The sequence below is a fragment of the Papio anubis genome, chromosome X, assembly GCF_008728515.1.
Source record: "Papio anubis isolate 15944 chromosome X, Panubis1.0, whole genome shotgun sequence".
Taxonomy (NCBI): domain Eukaryota; kingdom Metazoa; phylum Chordata; class Mammalia; order Primates; family Cercopithecidae; genus Papio; species Papio anubis.
Window position 1 is genome coordinate 74360041 of NC_044996.1, and position 20229 is coordinate 74380269.

The window sequence follows — 20229 nt, forward strand, 5'->3', positions numbered from 1 at the left end:
AGGCATTTTGATGGCCGAATGTCAGCCTGAATGTCCATCCTCACTCATCTTGAGAAGACAAACAGTACCCTCTTCTCCTCTTAATCTAAAAGAAACACATTAATCTTTCCAACTTTCCCACTTCCTTACCATTTCCTGTATGTTTTTCTCTTCTACTTCTTCTGAGCAGCTATTCCTTTAATCCTGGCCTCCAAAGTTCTACAGAAACCCTTGTAAGTGGTCCCCTGCCTAGCAAACACACTCCAGTAATATTTTCTCCCTGGGTTACAATTGCAACTAGTTGTCCTGACCTGACCAAAACGACGACTAGGGAGCAGGGGTACCTTAACACTGCATCATCAAGAAAAGAATTACCCATTGAGGGCCTAGCACATTTATCTTCACACATACAATAAGCCCTCAATATGTACTTACTGAATGAGTACCTTCAATTTAAAAATGGGTTTCTTGAACAGTTGTTTCTCAATATTGAAGATGAAACATGTTTTCTCATAGGAAGAACTTTATACATGATGGCTAGGTTCAAAGGCCCACTTTTAGGAGTTGAGACAATAGTGCAGCTGGGCTATACATTAATAGTGCTATAACACTGTTTCATGTGGGGAAACATATAGTAAATTCCAATTAGGAAGTCAAGATGCCAAGGAACACATATCTCTTACTGACATTCTCAGCTCTGGAAAGGACCTCTATGCCCCTTTCCTGAGGCAGTGGTAGAAGGAAGAACACTACTCTCAACTCAAGGACAGTGAGCAATAACAGGTCGAGCACATGTCAGGCCATATATATATGAGTGAGTGTGTGTGTGTGTGTGTGTGTGTTACAATTAAATCAGGTACAGATATTCTGCCTAGAAAAGCAATAAAGCACTAAAAATACTTAATGTGTTCTAGAAAGTCTTTTTTTTTTCCAAAATCATTAATATCAAAATAGTTTTGAGTTAACAAACTATGATATACTGCTGAGAGTAGTATAAACTAACACCAATCCTGACAGAGTTTCCAAAAGACAAGTTGGCAACATTTATCAAAAGTCTTAAAATAGGCAGCCTGGGCAATACAGTAAGACCCTGTCTCTACAAAGAAATTTTAAAATTAGCCGGGTGTGGTGGTGCACACCTGTAGTCCCAGCTACTCATGAGGCTGAGGTGGGAGGATCACTTGAGGCTGCAGTGAACCGCGTTTGCACCTCTGCACTCCAGTCTGGTTGACAGAGTGAGACCCTGTCTCAAAGAAAAGTCTTAAAATATGCATACCCTTTAACCAAGAAATTCCAGTTCTAAGAATATATTCAAAGGGGAGGAAAGGTACAGACAACTGTACTAAGATGTATGGCTAAGGATGCTTATCACAAGGTTGTTTATGTGATTGAAAAACTGGAACCAACCTAAACATCAATATGGAATTGGTCCAATACATTATCATATCTCCATTAAAAACACAGAGTTGTTGGCTTAATGACATCATGTCTGTGATGAGTAAAGTGAAAAAAGGCTACAAACAATTGACGATAGTCCTATTTTTATTAAAATGTTGTATAAATGTATATATACACATGAGAATGTGTATGTAAAAGAAAAATACTTTTGTTAGAAATCATACCAGATCAGTTAATAGGGTTGCTCTTCAAAAAAGAAAAAAAATGATTGCCATTCTAACTGGTGTGAGATGGTATCTCATTGTTGTTTTGATTTGCATTTCTCTGATGGCCAGTGATGACGAGCATTTTTCATGTGTCTGTTGGCTGTATGAATGTCTTCTTTTGAGAAATGTCTGTTCATATCCTTTGCCCAAGTCAGGAAACAACAGGTGCTGGAGAGGATGTGGAGAAATAGGAACACCTTTACACTGCTGGTGTAAACTAGATGGATTGTAAACTAGTTCAACCATTGTGGAAAACAGTATGGCGATTCCTCAAGGACCGAGAACTAGAAATACCATATGACCCAGCCATCCCATTACTGGGGATATACCCAAAGGATTATAAATCATGCTGCTATAAAGACACATGCACACGTATGTTTATTGCAGCAATATTCACAATAGCAAAGACTTGGAATCAACCCAAATGTCCATCAGTGACAGACTGGATTAAGAAAATGTGGCACATATACACCATGGAATACTATGCAGCCATAAAAAGGATGAGTTTGTGTCCTTTGTAGGGACATGGATGCAGCTGGAGACCATCATTCTCAGCAAACTATCGCAAGAACAGAAAACCAAACACCCCATGTTCTCACTCATAGGTGGGAATTGAACAATGAGATCACTTGGACTCGGGAAGGGGAACATCACACACCGGGACCTATTATGGGGAAGGGGTGGGGGGAGGGATGGCATTGGGAGTTATACCTGAGGTAAATGATGAGTTGATGGGTGCTGACGAGTTGATGGGTGCAGCACACCAACATGGCACAAGTATACATATGTAATAAACCTGCACGTTGTGCACATGTACCCTAGAACTTAAAGAATAATAATAATAAAAAAAGAAATCCCCCCCAAAAAAGAAGAAAGAAATTATACCAGAATCTTAACAGTGGCTAATCCCTGGATGGTGGAATTAAGAGTGATTTCTATTTTCTTCATTTAGTCAGCACATATTTATTGAAGTCCCATTATGTTTCAGGTACTAAGCTACGTGCTGGTGATACAGCAGTGAAGAGGAGCACTGTCTCTTCTTTCATGGGGCTCACATTCTCGTGAGGAAGATGGACGATAAGCAAACAAAGGAATATATAAAATCAAGTAGTGAACCAGGCACAGTGGCTCATGCCTGTAATCCCAGAACTTTGGGAGGCTGAGGCGGGAGGATCACTTGAAGTCAGGAGTTCAAGACCAGCCTGGTCAACATGGTGACACCCTGTCTCTACTGAAAACACAAAAATTAGCCGGGTATGGTGGTGTGCACCTGTAATCCCAGCTACTCGGTGGGCTGAGGCAGGAAAATCACTTGAACCGGGGAGGTGGAGGTTGTAGTGAGCTGAGATTGCACCACTGCATTCTAGCCTGGGTGACAGAGCAAGACTCTATCTCAAAAAACAAAAAAAAAAAAAACAAAAACGCAAAAGTCAAGTAGTGATAAATGCTGTAAGAAAAAATAAATCTCAGAAAGGAGAGATATCTAAATATTGACTGGGGCTGGGCGCGGTGGCTCACGCCTAAAATCCCAGCATTTTGGGAGGCCGAGGCGGGTGGATGACTTGAGGTCAGGAAATTGAGACCAGCCTGGCCAACATGGTGAAACCCCGTCTCTACTAAAAACACAAAAATTAACCAGGTGTGGTGGTGGACACCTGTAGCCCCAGCTACTCAAGAGGCTGAGGCAGGAGAATCATTTGAACCTGGGAGGCAGAGGTTGCAGTGGGCTGAGATTGCCCCCACTGCCTGGGCAACAGAACGAGACTCTGTCTCAAATAAATAAATAAATAAATATTGACTGGATTTTGTTTTTACATTGACCATTTATCAATGTTCTAATCAGAAATAAAAGTATTTTTATTTTGGAAAGTTAACATATTTCAAGGATACCTTTGTAGGATGCATGCATCAGATCCCCCTTTAAGATCTCTGAATGACAAAAATGTAAAGGGTATACTTCAGTTATTTTGAAATTCACTTCTGCAAAATACCTCATTCTTTAATGATACTCAATAAAAGATACTATAGATTTGTATAGATTACAAAAGACTATGAGCCACACTGGAAGCTCAGTTTCATGAGATTCCCAGAGGCTCACCTAAAACTGCTCTACTTAATATAGAGGAGTCTAATAAACCCCAAAAGAATTGTTTAGTTTCAATTCTGAAACTGTGGATTTGTCACTCTAGAGAAATTTGTTGAGATCACTTTATGGAGATAAAAAACAAAAGCCTTACTACTTTCTGCAAATGCATATAGTGAGCCATGTCTTTTCTTAGTTCTCTGAGACCGTAAAGTTTTGAGACAAAAGAGTCTGGAGATAAAGGCAAAGAGGGAACCACAGAAACACTTTATAAGCAGAATATTGCAGAAGTCCAAAGAAATAAATTTCTAAGTGCAGCCTCCATTGATTAATAATAAAAATGTATATGTGAGTTTGAAAGCCTGGACATTACAGACCCTCCTCCCCCCATCAGGAGGATAAGGGCAATGGGTACTGATGATGGCTTTTTGTTGAGCTATTTTTACTCTGTACTAGCCTCCCTTTCTGAATGAACAAACTGCATTCGGAAAACTGTGGAGTAGAGTTAGTGGCATACCTAATGACTTCAAAGGACAAGTGACTCCCACAGAGATGAAGTCTATAACCCTGGCTTCATTAGCACCATTTAATCAGCAAAACCAAAAAGGTACCAGGTAGGTTTGTACTACCAACCCTATTCACGCTAGCATTTGACTCATGTTGGTGAAGACTGTAATACTCAGCATATGTGGTGTATGTTGGTAAACCATCTTGGTGATTATGCAAAGTTATCTTTCCTCTTAGAATAGAATATAATCAATCTTGCCAATACTTTTTTTAAAGCAGTTAACATATTGGGAGAAAATTTATTTTGTCATAATTTTTATAGCTGAAATATTTATATGGTATGATTACAAAGTAGTATACTGATGTATTTTTCAGAATACTTAGACTTTTCATAACATTCTTGTTTTTCATATATTTTCTCTTTTCATACCAAGGTCCAAAGAACAATTTTCAGCACGAAGGAAGCAAACATTCCAGAAATATAGTCTAGATCTACATCCCCACCCATATCCAACCCTTCAATTTCTTTCAAGTCCTGTTTTAAAGACTTAGGCTGGCTGGGCGTGTTGGCTCATGCCTGTAATTCCAGCACTTTGGGAGGCCGAGGCGGGTGGATCACCTGAGGTCAGGAGTTCGAGATCAGCCTGGCCAACATGGTGAAACCCCGTCTCCACCCAAAATACAAAAATCAGCTGGGCATGGTGGCACGTGCCTGTAGTCCCAGCTACTCGGGAGGCTGAGGCAGGAGAATCACTTGAACCCGGGAGGCGGAAGTTGCAGTGAGCCGAGATCATGCCACTGCACTCCAGTCTAGGTGACAGAGCAAGACTCTGTCTCAAAAAATAAAGACTTAGGCCAATAAGGGTGAAAATCTGGTTACATTCTCTCCTATTCAAAGCTGAATCCCTGTCAGGACAGATACGGATGAAAAATTATGTACTGGAAATGTGTGGGAGACCAGCTTCTGGAAAGAAGTTTTTAAGAAAGGAAACAGTACTTTAAAATTGTCAAAGACAACTGGTTGGCCAGGTATTTCATACAGATAAAGGGGAATGAATTCACAGAAGGCTCATATCATTTCACACCCTTGAGAGTTTTCAACTGGCAGGTTTCAAGTGATTTGTAATCATAAGCAAGCAGAATCCCAAATATTGATGGCTATGAAAAATATACTGAATTGCTAGGAATAAAATAAATTGTGTGCTAATTCAAATGCACACTTGTTGAACAGAAATCAAGACAAATAACTACCAACAATAATATTTACTATTTATGTAATTTAAATATTTACTATTTCTATAAATTCATCATAATTTGCAGGAAGTTTCCCTTTCCAGAATCCATTCTTCAGTTCTGTGGATTGTGCTTTCTTAGTTAGAAATCACTAAAATGAACTTTGTCATCTCAAAAAACTGAGATTATAAAAATAGGTTGAAATCTTTAGAAACCTGGTTCTGGTAGAATAAAAAAAGTGCTGTACTTAAAGGGGGGTTATTCCCCCCCATTTTAGATAGGCAATTTTCACAAAGTAGATGCTTCCCTTCAGTTAGTTGGCTTTAAAGGGGATTCAAATTTTTAATTCTGAAAAAATTGTAGGGAGTCAAGCTATAATCAAATTCTAAATTTTCGTTTAGTATATTCTGTTGTAGCTGTGAAATAAATTATTAAAATGCCTCTTGACTATCCCCCTTTTTTCTTTTGATGAAGGCTGCACACACATACACACAAAACATAAACTTAAATGATGAAGGCTATGTACACATACACACAAAAACATAAACCTAAATAAGCCATAGGCTGAACTTATTAATTAACATCCTATGTCTAAAAACTATTTCTGTCTAATGTTTTATCATTGACAACACCTTCTTTTGAAAGCGGTATGAGTATGAATGTAGGAAATTAAATGTGGACATATCAGCACATGAAAAAAAGGAAAATAGGCTCTGTCTCAAAAAAAAAAAAAAAAGAAAAAAGAAAAAGGTAAACACATTAAACTAGGAATTACCATACTTTGGCATCACTGAAACAAATTATATCTGGCCAGATACTTTCCAATGAGTTTCCTCAACATGCACACACAACAGTAAATCTGATGGACGCGGCTAGATTAATCTGAAAAGCTTAATATCATAATTATGAGTCAGGTTCCTAAAGAGTGTAAAGAGCATGGGCAGTATAAAAAGACAAATGGAGAGCCAAAATTGCCAATTTAGACTAATAGAGGGAAAAAATTGTGCATGGGGAGAAGGAAAGCTGGTTTGCCTTGTCGGAATCTAGGGTGCAGATGAAAATATAGCAGAAAATAACAACATATCTTTACATCCATATAGCATATTTATTTATCAATAAGTCTTTCATAAATTATGTCATCTGAGACAGCAGATACATTCATTAGATCATTCAGTCATTCAATATACATTGAAAAGACCACCTTTGGCATCAAACAGACTTGGATTTGAATCCAAATTCTGTTGCTTACTGTTGTATACCTTCAGTAAATTGTTTGGTCTCTTCTGATGCTCAGTTTCCTCATCTGAAAAATACATATAACTCTTACTCATGGGACTGCTGAGTGATGTACATGAGATAACATGTGTAAAGTGCTTGCACATAATTCCATTTTCACCTTACTAATATGGCTAAGTGCATGTAATTTTTAGGCTCTGCACTAGTCCCAGTTGGGGATTAAAAGGTAAATGAATATAACACAGGCTTTAAGGAGTTCAGGAATGCAGGGTATTCTGGTGCCCTAAAGGATGAAGGAAGGGAAATCAGGGAAGCCTTCACAGAATAGATGCTTTAATTGTGTCTTTTTTCACCCTCTCCAATGTAAGAAATAAATGTCAAATGGAGAAAAACAGAAAATATAGATGAGCAAATATAAAAAATAAACAACCAATTGGTCTATCACTGAGAAATAACGAAGACTAACATGTTGAGGGTTGTGTGTGTGTGTGGTGGGGGATGTATGTAAGCCTAGGAGAATATTATATGTGTGTATACATATAAACACACATTTTTTTGAGACAGTGTCTCACTCTGTTGCCCAGGCTGGAGTGCAATGGCATAGTAATAGCTCACTGCAGCCTTGACCTCCTAGGCTCAAGCAATCCTCTCACCTCAGCCTCCTGAGTAGCTGGGACTCAAGGCATGTACCACATGCCCAGCTAATTTTGTATTTTTTGTAGAGCTTAGTTCTCCCAATATAGCCCAGGCTGGTCTCAAACTCCTGGCCTCAAGTAACCCTCCTGCCTGGTCCTCCCAAAGTGTTGGGATTACAGGCATGAGCCACCACACCCAACAACACACACATTTTTAACAAAAATGATATACTATTCTGGTTTACAGCATGTTTCTTTTCATTTAACACTATATAATAAACATTTTTCTATGACAGTAAATATTAATATATAACAATAGCTAATACTTTTGGCTGAGCACAATGACTCACGCCTGTAATCCCAGCACTTTGAGAGGCCAAAGCAGGAGGACTCCTTGAGGCCAGGAGTTCAAGATCAGCCCGAGCAACATAGCGAGACCCCGTCTCTACAAAAAATTTAAAAACTAAAAAATAAATAAAAGAAAACATAATAGCTAATATTTTTACTTTTATTTTTTTGAGGCAGAATCTAGCTCTGTTGCCCAGGCTAGAGTGCAGTAGCATGATCTCAGCTCACCACACCCTCCGCCTCCTGGATTCAAGTGATTCTCCTGCCTCAGTCTCCCAAGTAGCTAGGATTACAGGTGCCCACCACCAAGCCTGGCTAATTTTTATATATTTCTTAGTAGAGGCAGGGTTTCACTATGTTGGCCAGGCCGGTATTGAACTCCTGACCTCAAGTGATGCATCCGCCTCGGGCTCCCAAAATGCTGGGATTACAGGCATGAGGCACTGTGCCCGGCCTAGCTAATACTTCTAAGTAATTAAATGTTTACAGCAACCTGATGGGATAGATACAATTACTATCCCTGTTTTATAGATGAAAAAATTGAGATACAGAGAGGGTAAGGAATTTTCCCAAGGTCACATAGTTAATAAGTGACAGATTTGAAATTTGATCCCAGTAAGCCTGGTCCAGAGTCTGTGCTTTTAACCACTAATATATATGCCATAATTTTAAAAGGCTGACTAGAAGTCCACTATATGAACATATCATAATTTAACCCATCCACTATTGTTAGGTAAACCAGGTCTTGAAGATTGAGTAGGAGTTCTCCAGAAGAATGGAAATAAATTTCAGATAAAAGAGCCATGAATAAAGTTACAGAGTTGTCAAACAGCATGGCATATTTAAGGACTACCGTTGGTATGGCTGAGGCATATGGCATGAACTGTAACAATAAGGAGATTGCAAAGGTAAGTAAGGTCAGATCATGAAGGACAAATTTGATAGAGCGAAGCCTGGAGTTAGGAGGACCAGTTAAAATGTTATTACCCAACAATGGAATATTATTCAGCCATAAAAAGGAATGAAATTCTCACCCATACTACAACGTGGATGAAACTTTGAGACATTATGCTAGGTAAAATAAGCCAGACATAAAAGGGCAAATATTGTATTATTCCGTTTATTAAAAGTACCTAGAAATGCTTATATACTGTTGGTGGGAATGTAAATTAGTTCAGCCACGGTGGAAAGCAGTTTGGAGATTTCTCAAAGAACTTAAAACAGAACTACAGTTCAACCCAGTAATCCCATTACTGAGTATATATCCAAAAGAAAATAAATTGTCCTACCAAAAACAGACATGCACTTGTATGTTTATTGCAGCACTATTTACAATAGCAAAGACATAGAATCAACCTAGGTGCCCATCGATGATGGATTGGATAAAGAAAATGTTGTACATATACACCATGAAATACTATGGCCATTAAAAAAAGAACAAAATCATGTCCTTTGAAGCAACGTGGAATCAGCTGGAGGCCATTATCCTAAGCAAACTAACGCAGAACAGAAAACCAAATACCATAAGTTCTCCCTTATAAGTGGTAGCTAACAATGGGTACTCATAGACATAAAGATGGCAGCAATAGATCCTGGGGACTACTCGGTGGGGAGGGAGTGGGGCAAGGGTTGAAAAACTATTGTGTACTCTGCTCAGTACCTGGTTGCCGGTATCAATTGTATCCCTACCTCAGCATCATGCAATATACCCAGGTAATAAGCCTGCACATGTACCCTCTGAATCAAAAATAAATATTGAAATTATTTTTCAAAAAGTACCTAGAATAGGTAAATTCATAGACACAGAAAGGAGAATGAGGTTATCAGGGGGTGAGAGAAGGCAGAATGAGAAGCTATTATTTAATGGGTACAGAGTTTCAGTTTGGGATGATGAAAAAATCTAGAAATGCATAACAGTGATGATTGTACAACATTAAGAACGCACTCAATGCCACTGACTTGTACCTTTAAAAATGGTTAAAATAGGGCCAGGCACAGTGGCTCATGCCTGTAATCCCAGAACTTTGGGAGGCCAAGGTGGGTGGATCATTTGAGGTCAGGAGTTTGAAACCAGCCTGGCCAACATGGTGGAACCCCATCTCCACTAAAAATACATAAATTAGGCCAGGCGCAGTGGCTCATGCCTGTAATCCCAGCACTTTGGGAGGCCGAGGCAGGCAGATCACGAGGTCAGGAGATGAAGACCATCCTGGCTAACACGGTGAAACGCCGTCTCTACTAAAAATACAAAAAAATAACTGGGCATGGTGGCGGGCACCTGTAGTCCTAGCTACTCGGGAGGCTAAGGCAGGAGAATGGCATGAACTCGGGAGGTGGAGCTTGCAGTGAGCCAAGATGGTGCCACTGCACTCTAGCCTGGGCGCATAGAGCACCTCATCTCAAAAAAAAATACAAAATTAGCTGGTGGTGGTATGTGCCTGTAATCCCAGCTACCTGTGGAGCTGAGGCAGGAGAATTGCTCAGCCTGGGAGTGGAGGCCGCAGTGAGCAGAGATCATGCACCACCATTGCACTCCATCCTGGGCGACAGAGGGAGACTCCCACCTGCAGGTTAGTGAGCCATTATATTATGGCTATTTCTACTACGGGCCTTTTAACAGGCTACTGCCCAAAGGGAAGTGATTAGAACTGGTCTGAGATAGAGAGGAGGACCAATTTTTTTTTTTTTTTTTTTTTTTTTTTTGAGACGAGTCTCGCCTCTGTTTCCAGGCTGGAGTGCAGCCGGATCTCAGCTCACTGCAAGTCTACTTCTTCCGGGTCTTGCCTACCCTCCGCCCTCAGCCTCCGAGTAGCTGGGATCACAGGCGCCCGCCACCCTGGGCCCCTTCCTGGTTTTTTTTGTATTTCTTAGTAGAGACGGGTTTCACTGTTAGCCAGGATGGTCTCGACCTCCTGACCTCTGATCCACCCGCTGGCCCCGGCCTCCCCAAAGTGCTGCATTACAGGCTTGAGCCACCACTGGAGGACCAATTTAAGAAATTTTAAGAACTAGACAACAAATTTGGTGACTGAATGTGGAGGTGAAGAAAAAGTAGCTCTTAGGTTTCTGGGTAGATAAGAGTGGCATTATTAGTTTCCTTTTATAGGTAAGGAAACAAAGTCCCCAAAGCACAAAGTAATTTGTCCAAAGTCACAGTTCATTAACAGCAGAAAGAACTGAGATGCCAGACATCTGATTCAAATTCAGTGTTCTTTCCACAACATAATACATTCAAAAAGAATATTATGTTTGTGTAGTATTCTTTAATTTATGAAGTGTTTTTGCATACATTATTCCACTTGATACTGATAACACCCTATGAATTAGACGAGGCAGGTATTATTTTCTTGATGAGTATACTTAAAGAGAATAAGAAAATTTATGCAACTCCTTGAAATCCTTAGACAAAGATGTAAATTTTATCTGTTGGATTAAAGGGGAGCCTTAAAGTGGGAAGCAAAGATACTCAAATGATAAACGTGTTGGGACTATCATGGCTGCTGGATGTAGGAGGTATTGAAGGGAATACAGGACTAGAAATAGAAGTGGTTTGGGTAGCTTCCAGGGCTGCCACATTGCGTAAGTCCATGTCATAATTTTTACAGACTGTGGCTGCTGCCCACTAGATTTGTATAATGCAACAGCTACGGATGAAATAAGGTAGGAGTCTCAAACCTGCAAATCGGGATCTACTGGTAGATCTAGACACCTCATCTCCTATAAAGCTCTATGCTGGTTCCCCATAATGTCTTCTCTCTGCTACATGTCTCAGCTAAGATTTCCAGTGTGAAAGGAAGAACAGCACAGCCAGCAACTACTTCTCAGGAACTACACTGTCAGTATCTGCCCTGATCTCATGACTCTGAGATTAAAAGAAGCTCCTCCTTATAACAAGGTTAGACATCACCATAATAAAAGATTGGGAGGAGACAAAGGTAGTCTGGTATGATCATTTCTACTTTTCTGGTGGAAAAAATTTCTTAAAGGCACCTGAATAAGCAGCTATGCATGATGGCTCATGCCTGTGTACTCCCAGCACTCTGGGGAGGCTGAGACAGGAGAATCACTCGAACCCAGGGGTGCAAGACCAGCCTGGGCAACAAAGTAAGATCACGTCTCTACAAAAAAAAAAAAAAAAAAAAAAATTAAAAACTAGCCAGGCATGGTGGCACATGCCTGTGGTCCTATCTACTTGGAATGCTGAAGTAGGAGGATCGCTTGAGCCCAGGAGTTTGAGGCTGCAGTGAGCTGTGATCGTGCCACTGCACTCCAGCCTAGGCAATAAAGCCAGATCCTCTCTCAAAAAAAAAAACAGTGCCTGAACAATACTGTCAAATGTTCTTGGAGCATTATTATACTTACATTAAATCCAAAGGTAACAAGAAAAAATACAGGTCATAACAGGTATTCATTTGGCAATCCATTCACGCCTTAAGCCATGTTAAGAGAGTACTAACACAGGTTACAAACAATACTTACTACATAAGCTTCTGACCAAGTTGAGTTTAGGTAAAATACAAAACTGGGACACAACTGGTCTAGCCAGATGCTTCAAGTATAGAAGACAATCTAAAATTGACCAGATGCTTCAAATGTAGAACATAACCTAAGCCAACTATTGGTAGCTCTCAGATGCCCAAGTCAAATAGCTGCAGTTTAGTTTCTCTTCTTCATATTTAGACAAGGAAAACACAGTACCGTTAAACGCAACTAGAAACAAAGACAGGCAAACGTACTGTTTTGCTTGAAGACATTTCTGATGACATTCTACCAACCATCACAGAATGTATTTTTCTTTCCTTGACTAACCTCCTTTTATTTCTCCCAATCTTTCCTTGGACTTCCTACTGGCACTTCACGTGTACATTGCTTAACTGATACAAGGGTTACTGACCCCAGCCACTCTGTAAATATCATTTTATTGCCTGTAGAGTTGGGTCACTGAGAAAACTTACTATAAAATTCTAAACTTAAACAAATTAGAGTGGAGATGAGATCAAACCAAGGCAGTATGACCCCAAAGCCCCCAAACTCTCTCCGGAACAGTGTATCCAAAGGACTTTTAGACAGACTTAAGTAGTTCTTCAAAGCATTCAAAAGATGGTCTGCATCTGTCACTTGCAATGCTCCTCCCCAACATAAAATCTCTACTACAATCAGGCAAGTCCCTTCACTGACTGCCATGCAGTCCATGCTCTTATCATTTATTTCTATGACTTTGTTTAGAACTGGTCCCCTCACCTAGAATGTTTTCTTGCACATATTTAAGTTCTATTACTTCACTAGACTGTAAACTCCACAAAAGCAGGACCATATGTGCTATGTTCACTATCATACCACCATTGAACATGGTGGATACTCAATAAATCACTGTTGAGTAAGAAATGAAGTCCCACCTCGTTCATGAAAAATCATGTCAAATACTCCTAGCTACTTTCTTTTTAAATTCCGAATACCCTGGAATCAGTTTCATAGTTTAGTAGTACCTAATTTCTCTCTGCTTGGTATTAAACTTCTTTCTCTTGCTAGACACTGGAACATATGCCTTATACTTATTTGTATAGCTCACAGCAAACACTGAATATGCAATAAGCACACAATAAAAATGTACTAATCGAAGTGCTGACATGCTTTGTAAAACTTCAATTTACATACAACTCTGTAAGAATGCAGCTATTTGCAGAGTAGGTTAGACATACATAAGGCCTTTTCCCTTGCTTACACTGTATCACAACTTATTCAGTACAAGTATGGTTCAGCATCTGACAATTAGGGAATGTGGAAAATCTCGATGGCCTAGAGTCTGTGGCTCACTAATTACAGAAGTAGATTGTTATGAGTTTCCTTGATAGGGAAACAGGATGAGCACATCACAGTGATTTGATCTGCCAGCTGTCATAATGAGCTTTAAGATGCCATGTTAGCATATGTAGGTGTACTATAGGCTACCGGGGGACCCTCTCAATCTGAGTTTTCCATTTTCTTTCTCTCTCTCTCTTTTTTTTTTTTTTTGAGACAGGGTCTCACTCTGTCACCCAGGCTGGAGTGCAGTGGCATGATCTCAGCTCACTGCAGCCTCAACCTCCCAGGCTCAAGCAATCCCCCTACTTTAGCCTCCCCAGTAGCCGGGACTACAGGCGCACGCCACCACGCCTGGCTATTTTTTGCAATTTTTGTAGAGATGGGGTTTCACCTTGTTGCCCAGGTTGGTCTAGAACTCCTGAGTTCAAGCAATCTACCCACCTAGGCCTCCCAAAGTGCTGGGATTACAGGCATGAGCCACCGCGCAAGCCAATTTTCTATGGTGTAACTTAGAAATTAAGTATTGGGCTGGGCGTGATGGCAGGGCCGGGAGCGGTAGCTCAAGCCTATAATCCCAGCACTTTGGGAGGCCGAGGCGGGTGGATCACTTGAGGTCAGTCAGGTGTTTGATACCAGCCTGACCAACATGGCAAAACCCCTTCTCTACCAAAAGTACAAAAACTAACCAGGCATGGTGGTGTACACATGTAGTCCCCGATACTTGGGAGACTGAGACAAGAGAATCGCTAGAACCCAGGAGGCGGAGGTTGCAGTGAGCCGAGATGGCACCACTGCACTCCAGCCTAGGTGACAGAGCCAGACTCCATCTCGAAAATAAAGGAATAAACAAAAATAAACATTAGGTGTTTTAGTATTTTTTTTTTTAAGACATGGTTTTACTCCCCATCACCCAGGCTAGAGTGCAATGGTGCAATCTCGGCTCACTACAACCTTACAACCTCCGCCTCCTGGGCTTTATCGATCCTCCTGCCTCAGCTTCCCGAGTAGCTAGGATTACAGGTACACACCACTACGTCTGGTTAATTTTTGTATTTGTAGGAGAGATGAGGTTTCACCATGTTGCCCAGGCTTGTCTTGAACTGCTGACTTCAAGTGATCCACCCACCTCGGCCTCTCAAAGTACTGGGATTACAGGCGTGAGCCACAGTGCCTGGCCCAGCATATCTTTAAATAACATAATTAGCTAAAAACAAAATTATGGTTCCCTACTTTTGAGATTAGTTTTAAATTACCAAGGAAATTATGAGCTACCAATATCTTAATCATTTAATCACAAAATCAATTTGCTCATTCGCACATTAAACGATAAATGAGTATTTCCCATTTTAAGACAAACAAGGAACTTAATTCGAATATGCCTACTTTGCTCAAATGTCTATGTACTTTTAAAAACACAGTTCCTTTATGTTAGGTAAGAGCACAGGTTCTGAAGCCAAAACTGACTGGATTTAAATCCCAGTTTAACCACTTGCTAGGTCTGGGAATAAAATTTGGCCCTATGAAAGAGTATGTGTACTCTTAGCAAAATGCAAACAATAAAGTACCAGATCTATTTTCCACACCAGACAGAGGAACAATTCTGGTCACCTTCACTTATTTGCATCCAAAAAAAATAGTAAGAGTCAAGATCCCATGACTTATTACTTGCCCTAAAGAAAGAGGAATCTGTGGGTTATTTTTGCAATAAACACAGTGGACAAACTCTTAAGCAATTCTAATCATACCTTGGCACTCAAGGTCAAATAATGTACTGTACTAAATAAATTATCCTTCAGCCAGGCATGGTGGTTCATGCCTGTAATCCCAGCACTTTGGGAGGCAGAGGTGGGCAGATCACCTAAGGTCAGGAATTCGAGACCAGCCTGGCCAACATGGCAAAACCCCATCTCTACTAAAAACACAAAAATTAGCCGGGTGTGGTGGCAGGTGCCTGTAATCCCAGCTACTCAGGAGGCTGAGGCAGGGAGAATCACTTGAACCTGGGAGGCGGAGGTTGCAGTGAGCCGAGATCGTGCCATTGCACTCCAGCTTGGGCAACAGAGCAAGACTCTGTCTTAAATATACATACATATATATATATATCCTTTTTCCCATCATCACTCAAAGAACTTAAGGCTTTAAAACTATCTGAAGGTTTTAAAGATTTTTGTGATCAAAATTAATCCTATTATCACCTAGGCAGAAACAGATGTGCAAAATAAACACTTTGCTTTAGATGAACAATACGTGAAGATATATGACACCAATCTGATTACTAAGAACATAAAAATGCACTTACAGGTGTGATTAGAAATTAATAACAAGATATTGTGGATAAAATCTGAAGTAAAAAGTAACATTTAGAATTAACAGCAAAATAGAAGAAAGCATTTATTGGTCAAAATGAAGCTGGCTTTTCCTTCAGGCCAATGGTGTAAAATTTTTTAAAGAAAGTAGGCTGGGAGCAGTGGCTCACTCCTGTAATCTCAGTACTTTGGGAGGGTGAGGCAGGCAGATTGCTTGAGTTCAGGAATTCAAGACCAGACTAAGTAACATGGTGAAACACAGTCTCTACTAAAAATAAAAAAAAAAAATTAGCAGAGCATGGTGGCCCGTGCCATAGTCCCAGCTACTCAAGAGCTAACGTAGGAGGATCACCTGAGCCCAGGAGGCAGAGGTTGCAGTGAGCTGAGATCATGCCACTGTAGAACTCCAGGCTGGGCAACAGAGCAAGACCCTGTCTCAAAAAACAGAAAAAAGAAACTGGCTGTATGCAAATAATTTAATATAATATTGTTTTAATAATACAATCTATTAATCATTAATACATATATTTAATAATTTATATTAATAATTAAAACATATTAACTTAATAAATTTATAATTAATAAGAAGTCTTAGAGCAAACAATTTTATCATCATCAAAAAAGTTAGATATCTTCTTTTATGCCTACCACAACAAAGGATATTACACTTGGAATTCTTTAACAACTAAGCTCTCCTTAAGTTTTTGTTAGCTCAAGGATCAACTCTTAAGTATCCTCATGACACTGTAGGTCAGCTACAAGTTTATCCTAAATAGTTCTGATAATTTTCTTTAGAGGGCTTCCCACTTTTAACTTTTTTCTCTCTGTTCTTATATCTCTGTTGACAGTTTCTCAGGTCTTAATAGAAGTTCTTTTAATGCTTTACTCTCCTGAGTGGCAGGTAGCACACTTCAGGTAGCACACTCAACAAAGCAGAAACCATTTTCTCCACAATTCCAAGAAGTATACAGTGAGCGCTCTGCAAACTTTCAAGTGGGAGTACGGAAGGGAAGTAATTCAGATATTCTTCCCTCCCTATCTGCTTTTATTGAGACATCAATTGCACATGCAGGATCAGCAGCAATTACAATGGCACAAAACAAAACACATTAACTTTTTTTTCCAGGTAATGACTTTATTTTTTCAGTTAACATAACCCGCCCACAGTACAGCATACTAAATCACAAACTACAAATCCAAGGAAGTTAATATCTTTATTAAGTTACAAAACTTTGGCAAATCAATACAGTACTCTTTAACATAATAAAACCATATTTTTTGTTGGAGTCATATGTTACTTTAGTGATAATTTTCACTCCAAAAATATTTAAGTGCCAAATCAAAACACTGGTTTTTAATGGTGGTTTATAGCAGAGCAAGTTATTTTATACAAAATACATTTTAAAACTACACAATTTCTCCAAGTGAGTTCCCTTGTGCAAGCTGTTGAAGTGTACAGCAGCAGGGCAATGGGTGTCTGTAGGAGGTTCTGCTCTGTTCTCAGGCTGGTCTGAAGTCAGATGGAGAAAACACCTTACCTTTTTACAAACAAGGTCAACTAAGGGTCTGGCTCACACCTGTAATCTCAACTAAGCTCTGTGGCTCACACCTGTAATCTCAACACTTTGGGAGGCTGAGGCAAGAGGATTGCTTGAGGCCAGGAGTTTGAGACCAGCCTGGACAACACAGCATGATGCTGTCTCTACACAAAATTTAAAAATTAGCTGGGAGTGGTGGCACACACCTGTAGTCCCAGCTACTCAGGAGGCTGAGGTAGGAGGATCGCTTGAGCCTGGGAGATCGAGGCTGCAGTGAGCTATGAGGGCGCCGCTGTACTCTAGCCTAGGTGACAGAGCAAGACCCCATCTCTTAAAAATAATAATAATAATTAATTAATTAAGTAGCTAGGCATGGTGGCACGCACCTGTGGTTCCAGCTACTTGAGAGGCCAGAGGATCATTTGAGCCCGGGAGATTAAGGCTGCAGTGAGATATGATTGTACCACTGCACCCTAGCCTGGGCCACAGAGCGAGGCCCTGTCTCTAAAAATAAATAAATACATAGATAAATAATAACAATAACATCTTTTAAAATAAAAATAAAATAAAATAAGGTTAATGCTCAATCTAAAACAATATCCCTACAATGTGAAATAACCCATTTATTTCAACTGGTAAATTGTTAAAAATGCACTCCTGATCATAGGTCTGAAAAACTGGACTTTTACACTAGAGTTTAATAGTAAAAATAAGCAAAACTCTTTTTTCATCCTTGTGACATAGCTGTATAATTCTAAATGCGGACAAAAAATATGGTACAAAGTACACATAACTGGCTCAAAATGGGGTATTTTACCCTCACTTCCTTCAAGGAAAGAGGTATCTGTGAAAACTGATGTAGTCTACCAATATCTTATACATTTGGGAACACAAAGATTAGGAAATCACTTCAATTTGCAAACAGTGCTGCAAAAAGTAAGAACATTTTAGGAAACCAGAAACACAGGACCCTTTTACTTTAATGAAACACATTCTAAAGGAATTTTGATATTTTTCTTGCCAAACTATCTCAGCAAGTTAAGCAAGTAATGTCACATTAAATCAACCTGAAGACTGAGATTTAAGAGGGAAAAACATGATTGCTGGGATGGTAGACTGAACTAAAATACTCTGCCTAGCCATTGCCTATCACTCGTCTGTCCCCCAGTCCCCCAACACTCTTGCCCCGGCCCCATGTTGAGTTATATCCTAAGAAATATTGTTGTCTAAAAAACAAAACACTGTAAAACCTGAACTGCCCTTTAACAAAGATGAATAGAAGGAATTTTGAGACAAAACTCCCAAATACTATTCTCATCTATGCTAGTGCTTGTATGAGTTCACACAAAAATCTCTCCTTGCAATTTACTTTCCCAACTGGCAAATGAAGATTATTTTCACTCATCAAGATGTCCAAAGTCTTGATTAATAAAGTTTGCCAAGAGCTTTTAAATATATATAGATAAAAGGAGTTATAACAGGAATTTATTTTTTAAAAATGTATTTCCTTTAGCACCCTCACAGAAGTGAAGGTTGTAGAGTGTTAGCTGGGGTTATTTTTGCACTCTTTTTTTTCTCTCTCTGTTGTTTTGTAAGCAAATTTTACTGCTTCTGCATGCATTTTTCAAAGAAAATCAATCTTCTGCTTTAGAGAACAGAGATGTTAACCTATCCTTCGGAGGGATTAGTGTTTAACCTTATCTTGAGGGCAGGAATCGATCTTTCTAAGGCTATGATCGAAAAGAAATGTTCCTATCAAGTTAAGAAGACCAATAGAGAGAAATCAATTTAGAGGAAAAAAGGAAAAGCAGAGACTCCTTGGGGAAAACCTGGAACAGCTGCTCACTTCAGAAAATGTTATTCATTCCCAACAATTTAAAAAATGATTCCAAATTATATTTAAGGCACAACACTCAATCAGAATTAAAGTATAGCTAGCAAGTTTTACATTTTTCTCTTTTAGATTTGAGTTTACATCAGAATTAAGCCTCATACATTAACATTGTTTTTGTCATGTCCGTGTATTTTTTCTCTATATAAGCTTTTTTTGTTGGCTGAAGGGCAGTTGGATATGTCTGTGAGCTGACTAGTTTTGTATTCTATATTTTTTTCTAATTTTAATCAGTGACATCTTGGAAGATGTGGCTGTTAGAAGTAGGGACATTGACATACAGTGTGTTACTGGATGTGGGGCAACATTCCAGACCCCCACGGCTTTGCTCACATTATTTCTTCTATCTAACAGTCCAGATAGATGTCTTCCTTTTCCTCCATTCCTGCAAAGCCAAATCCTATCTATTTTTCAAAGCCCAGTTCACATGCTCCCTTCCCTGCACTCTCATAACACTTCCTGTTTCTACTATAGAATGTTCGTGAGATTTTTTAAATGTTTAGGTAATCGTATATCTTTCCTACTACATTGAGACCCTCAAGTACAAAAAAACTCTCTCATGTCATGACCTTAGACACAAGAAAATGTTAAATATAATAAAATGCCAGTTCAAAAATAACCATTAAAAAGGATGCAATAAGCAACGTAGTAATTCAGTCAGTGGGGCTGCTAGAAACCGTTGTCTTCATAGCTGATTTCAACTGACTCAATTAGGACTCAATTGTATGTAAACTCTTTTTTTTTTTTTTTCCTTCTTTTTTGGAGACAGAGTTTCGCTCTGGTAGCCCAGGCTGGAGTGCAGTGGAGAGATCTCGGCTCACCGCAACATCCGCCTTCCAGGTTCAAGCGATCCTCCTGCCTCAGTCTCCCGAGTAGCTGGGATTACAGGCGCCCGCCACCACGCCCAGCTAATTTTTGTATTTTTAGTAGAGACAGGGTTTCGCCATGATGGCCAGGCTGGTCTCGAACTCCTGACCTCAAGTGATCCACCCTCCCAAAGTGTTGGT

The 20229-nt window shown here is 39.6% G+C and overlaps 1 protein-coding gene across 5 annotated transcripts in view; it reads right to left on the reverse strand.

The window, feature by feature from the left end:
• Window positions 1–20229, reverse strand: part of ATP7A (ATPase copper transporting alpha) — a 145294-nt gene that overhangs the window by 124042 nt on the left and 1023 nt on the right. The gene's annotated exons all lie outside the window — the stretch shown is intronic.